Source organism: Mesoplodon bidens, assembly GCF_964165515.1.
Source record: "Mesoplodon bidens genome assembly, contig: HAP1_SCAFFOLD_454, whole genome shotgun sequence".
Lineage (NCBI taxonomy): Eukaryota > Metazoa > Chordata > Mammalia > Artiodactyla > Ziphiidae > Mesoplodon > Mesoplodon bidens.
In genome coordinates, this window is record NW_027671390.1 from 88,915 (window position 1) to 94,914 (window position 6,000).

General features: G+C 37.1%; 1 long non-coding RNA gene across 1 annotated transcript in view; it reads left to right on the top strand.

The window, feature by feature from the left end:
• LOC308611476 overlaps positions 1-256 on the top strand; it is a 30,982-nt gene extending 30,726 nt beyond the window's left edge. The window contains exon 3 of the long non-coding RNA XR_014014910.1: positions 205-256. This is a non-coding gene — a long non-coding RNA (uncharacterized lncRNA). The remainder of the gene's footprint in view (positions 1-204) is intronic.
• Positions 257-6,000: the final 5,744 nt, after the last annotated feature.

The window sequence follows — 6,000 nt, forward strand, 5'->3', positions numbered from 1 at the left end:
CAGCTCATGTTTAGACAGTCTTCTTCGTTCCTGTTGCTATATGGACCACTCAGAAAGTTTACCTGAACATCTGATGGACATTCAAACTACAAAAGATGCTTTAACCCTGACATTTAGAGATCTTCTCAACTGTCTACCCTCAGAACTCAAAAACTGATATGAAATTTGCCTCCATTATTAACCATTGTTTTTTTGTCTCTATAGCAATGCCTCTTATTCAATACCTGATTGCTTGTACAGTAAGCTTAACTTCTACTTAGAAATACTGCTTTGGAAGAGAAAATTAAGGTAAAATGATCATATGGATGGACTCTAATCCAATATGACTTGTATCTTTATAAGGAGGGAATATTAGAACACAGACATGCACAGACTGAGGGGCAACCATGTGAGGACACAGCGAGAAGGTAGCCATCAAAGGAGAGAGACCTCAAGGAAACTAAACTTGATACTTTGATCTTGGACTTCTAACCTCTAGAGCTATGAGAAAATATATTTTTGTTGTTTAAGCCACCTAGTAGCCAGTGTGGTATTTTGTTATGGCAGCCCTAGCAAACAAATACAATCACTATTAGGGAAAAAAAATCATGTGCTTTGTTATTCCAGTAGAATGATTTTAACACTGATTACTTCTTACCTTGAGATTATAAAAGACAGTGATAAACATTACTGTAGAATACATATGAGTTGTGTCCTATGAAACAAAGGTAGTTAACAAACACCTCTCAGCTGTAGATGATGCCATGTGTTCATCTGATCAGCAAGAGGACATGAGTGGAAGGGAGAACCTTTTCTGCTTCAGACAAGCAACTTCCTGGGTTACCCTGAGTATGACAAAGAGGGCCATTGCTTGGGGACCAGGTCTCCAAGCAGTCACAACAGGCCTCAGGAACCCACAAGAAAATTGTGAAGGAAGAATATTACTAGCCAGGCCCATATGAATCTTTTCCTCCCATCACTGTTCTTTTGTGAAAAATTCTTCCAAATACACATTTTTGTCCCAAAATATCATGTTGGACGCTCGCTACTAGGAGCAAATTTTTCTAGCATCTCTGTTGGATGAATTTTCACACTTGCAAAATCACTCAGAAAAGAGTTCATCCTCCCAACACCTCCCCGCACCAGTGTCCCCCTAAACAGCATCTGACCACAATATGAAGGAACTTACCTCCCAGGTAAACAGGTGCTTGAATGTGATTTAATTATCTCTGCATCCTCTCCCTGGTCTCCCTGTGAAATCTAGTCACCTCTTTGCATTAAAGCATCTCTGTGAGAAGCCCTGTAAGGTGCTGGCTATTCTCAATTCTGTCCTGCTGGTTTCTCTGAAGTGCCTAGAAGCTGTCCTCTCCACACACAAACTGTTCTGACAAACTTCATTTGAATGATTTGCATTTTAATTCTCAATTTGCTTCTGTTCCTAAGCCTTAAGGCTTTTTTTTTTTTTTTTTTTTACCAATTCAGAAAAAGCATCATTAAAAAAAGACAAGGTTGGGCTTCCCTGGAGTCGCAGTGGTTGAGAGTCCGCCTGCCAATGCAGGGGACACGGGTTCGTGCTCCGGTCCGGGTAGATCCCACATGCCGCGGAGTGGCTGGACCCGTGAGCCATGACCGCTGAGCTGGCGTGTCCGGAGCCTGTGCTCTTCAACGGGAGAGGCCACAACAGTGAGAGGCCTGCGTACCAAAAAAAAAAAAATAAAAAAAAATAAAAGACAAGGCTACTCGCAGATCTAACATGCTAAGGTTTAACTTAGTACGTTCTTAGGACTGATGTTTTCCAAGGAACAAACTTTCTTGTTTCCCGTGCAATAATAAAGGTTTGTTATAAAAGTTAAGTACAAAAAGCGAGAAAAAATAAAAATAGTGGTATCTTCACAGTTGAGTTCTTAACATATTTTCTGATACATGTAAAAAGAGAAAAATTGGCAAAATGAGTACCAACATTTTTAAAAATAAGAATTAAGCCTAAATCCCTGGATTTACCAATTTTATAAAATAAGAAAGTAACATTTTATAAAATACAGTTTTATGAAATATGATTTTATAAAATTTGTTTAGCTAAGTAACAAATGATTTGCCCACAAAACAGATTTAGCAGGTGGAGTCCAGGGGGCACATTCTACAAAATAAATTTATTGACACTGTAAAGGGTTACTAGCATAAAATTGTGGTGGGAATAAAAAGGGCAGTGACCTTCGTCCTGAAGTTTAGGAGTGATCCCTGAATTGAGAGATATCTGAGTTGAAGTGGTCACTGGAAACAAATGGTAGAGACAAATCACAGAGGGCAGACTGTATCAATTCCAGCTTCTGGACTCAGAGAAGGAAGGAAGAGCTTCAGATTTCATTGCAGAGAACGAGGCTGAGAAACTTTAAAATCAGATGCTTTTTCCCAGATCCAGGGGGCCAACTAATGCACAAAAATGCTTAAAGCCACATAGGTATGTCACCTTTATTTCCTAGAGAAGATGTTAGCATTTTCTAAATCCTCATCTACTGTGCCTGGCATGCATTATTTTATAGCTTTCTGGAAGTTTCATCAGCACCACTGGTATATTTGTAGTACGATATGTCTGTGGAGAGTAGAGAATGCACGTCCGGGCTGGGGGCAACGGACTTTTCTAGCTACCACAGTGAGTGGTGCCTCTGCAAACCTGAGTAAGGAAGACAACTTGCCTTTGGGTGGGTAGTGTTACAATCTGCATGTCTAGGGGCACAAATGTAAAGACCGACCCTGTTCTGGGAATGATTATGATTCTGACTGACCTCAAAGGGGTAATTATGAAACCCCTGGATCATCAGGATCTGGATGTTCCCTACTTTTTCCATGGTGTGATCATGACAGAAAGCGTGGCTGTAGATATCTGGGAACATTTCCAGAAATGTCCTCCTGTAGGAGTTAATTATAAAGTAAATGTGTATAAAAGAGAAAATAATATTGAAACCTATCAAGGGGAGGAGATCTTAAGGGTTAATATTGTAGATGGACTACTTTGGAAACAATCTTTTTCCCTTGGAGTATTAAGAAGTCATCGCATAATTGCCATCTCTCCACATTTTGTTCTAGAGTGCCTGGTTTCTTGATATCAGTGTGAGACCTGTTTTAAATAAAAATCTATTTGTAAAAATCCAGATCTGTAATATGTTCTAAATATCATTATAGTGTCTTTTAACTATAGATTAAAAATCACTTCATTTTCAACAAAATATTTTGATGTAAACATCAAATGTTTTGAAAACAAAGGGGATCTGTTTTTGTTGTTTTCTCTTTTATCTAATTTTTGTATCCATTTTGTCTGGGCATATTAAATGGTAAAAATATTTATAAGATTTGCACTAGGTGAATCTTCTTAAAAAGAAAATACGGAAGGCCACAGAGTCTGGGAATATTAATATCTTTTTAATAGATTGATCCCTCTTGATTTCTTATTCTGGAGTAAAGGTACAAGTTTTTCCATGAAAATTAGACACACAAATCATCTGACACAATGTATGACAGATGGAAAATGGTTGATGGGAATTTTGCTTTAATGCACATTGTTCATTGTAATTTTGCCCAGCTTAATGAACTGTGAATTAATAATGAGGAGCAACACATTCAACGTATTATAGTAATAAAGTGCTTTTATGGACATTTTTCATGTTTCCAGACTTTCTTGGCCACCCTGAACAATCTTAACTCAAAGGATTAAAAAATAATCGCTTATTTAACTGTGTTAAAATAGTCAACTTTGAAAAGGATATTTTCCTGTATGAACTTTTTCCTAATTGATCCCATTTGGTTCTGATCAGTAAACTTACCTGAGTAAGCTGCACTATTGAAACAAAAGTGATCTGATAGAGTCTTAGATGACATACGGGACCAGAGTCCATTGCTTTCTGATTCAACGACATAAAGGAGTAAAGGGAAAAATTAATAATTATACATTGTTTAATTAGGAGAATAGAAAAACTAAATTTCTTGTAGAAATAAGCCCAAAGAGTCCTCGTGTCAGCCCTGCTCCTCTTAAAAGACCGTGACGCTGTAATACCAATGGATAATCTGGGAGACAACCAGCTGTCATTAAGATAGATTTTACCAAGGCAAGTGCAATAGGTTGCTTATTCGCAGTGAGAAATCAGTAGTCTTTTAGAAGTGTACCCTTTGGAAAGTGTGAGATATATAATAAATGAAAGCCTTTCATTATTCATTGTTATAAGCCAGATGTAGATTAAATGTACACTACCTTCAATTCAGATATTAAGACATCCTTCCCTCAGTAATTTTATGAGGTAACATGTAGAATGTCAACCATAGGCTAAGTCATATATTTTATAATCTTTCAAAACTTTTTTAAGCAATGTGTTAACCCTATAATGAATATAAAATGGATCCTAACTGCATGTCTTAGAAAATGTGCATTTCATAGAATTATTTAAGAATGAATCCTTAATAGCCCATCTTTTTAAGTATGTTAGCTGAACGTTATGATTGTGTAATATCATTTTAGGGCATTACCACATTTTAAGAAATAAAATAATATTCAGAAGCATAATTTTGCCAGAATGTAAAATTTAAAAGCAGAAATTTGACTTGTGAAAAATCCTCACATGATTATTGGCCTGTTAAAAAATAAAGCAAACCTCACAAACCTAATGCAAGCTATTATGTGCAAAATAATGTGCTAGTTACACAGCCCTCTGGGAAGTGAATGTGAGTCCGGATGCTTCTTTCTTGGTTTATTTCATTCCTAGAGTACCTTTGTTGCAGTTTTTTCTTATGTTCCCAAAGGAAACAAGTAAGCCATCTCAAGTTTAAGCTTTGTCCTCAATAAAGTAAAAAATGTGCCAGATACCATTTGACTGGATGATAACTAAAACTGGACAAATATTTTCTCTCACTGGAGACTGACAGTGTTTTAGTTGTGCTTAACATTTGTGATTCTCCTAAAAAAAGGGTACAAATGAAAACTTATGGTTACCAGGAGATAAGGGGGGAAGGATAAATTGGGAGATTGGGATTGACATATACACACGACTATATACAAAATAGATAATAATAACCTACTGTATAGCACGGGGAGCTCTACTCAATACTCTGTAATGGCCTCTATGGGAAAAGAATCTTTTAAAAAAGTGGACATATGTATATGTATAACTGGCTCTCTTTGCTGTACACCTGAAACTTACACAAATTTGTAACTCAACTATACTCCACTAAAAATCTTTTAAAATAAAAAAATAGAGTACTACATGCATTTCTAAGAAATAAACATTATTTTCTTCATTCTTCTAAAATAAATAAAAATAAAATAATGTAATATGTGATTTTCAAGCTAATGAACACCTAAGAATGAAATTTGAAAATCTACATTTGGAATGTATAATTCCTTTGTTCAGAGGAAGTGACATTACAAAAGAACAAAACTTCTCAAACATTTCCCCATTTAGAGTAATGCTGACAGTGAGTGTCTGGTGGATCTCAGAGGGGCACAACTGATAATATCTTTATCATGCTGCCAGTTTGCTAAGTGGTTTCATATTCACTAAGAAAGACTTGTCAATGGATACTGAAGAATAGATGTGAGGTCTCTGTGAGGTCTTTGTGCCAAGTCTCTGTGTGTTGTCTCTGGGTGAGATCTCTGTGTGAAGTCTCTGTATGCGGTCCCTTTGGAAGGTATCTCTGGGAAATCTGTTAAATCTGGGCTAGGTTTCTGTCTGAGGGTCTGTGAAGCAACATGAGGTCCCTGTGTGAGGTGTCAGTATGTGATCTCTGAGAAAGGTGTTTGCGTGAGAAGTCTCTCTTGGGAGGTGTGTCTGTGAAGTCTTTGTGTATTGTCTCTGGGTCTCTCCATTTCTTTTTTTCTTTTGGTCTCTCAATTTCTTGTCTTACTGTACCTTATGGAAGACGGAGCAGCAAGAGAAGGGCAAAGGGACTTGCTTCTTTCTGTTTTCTTGCTGTTCCATCAGCATCACCTGTCTGTGGCACCTTCCCAGCAGGAGCCAGAGGGGTCCAAGTCCAGCT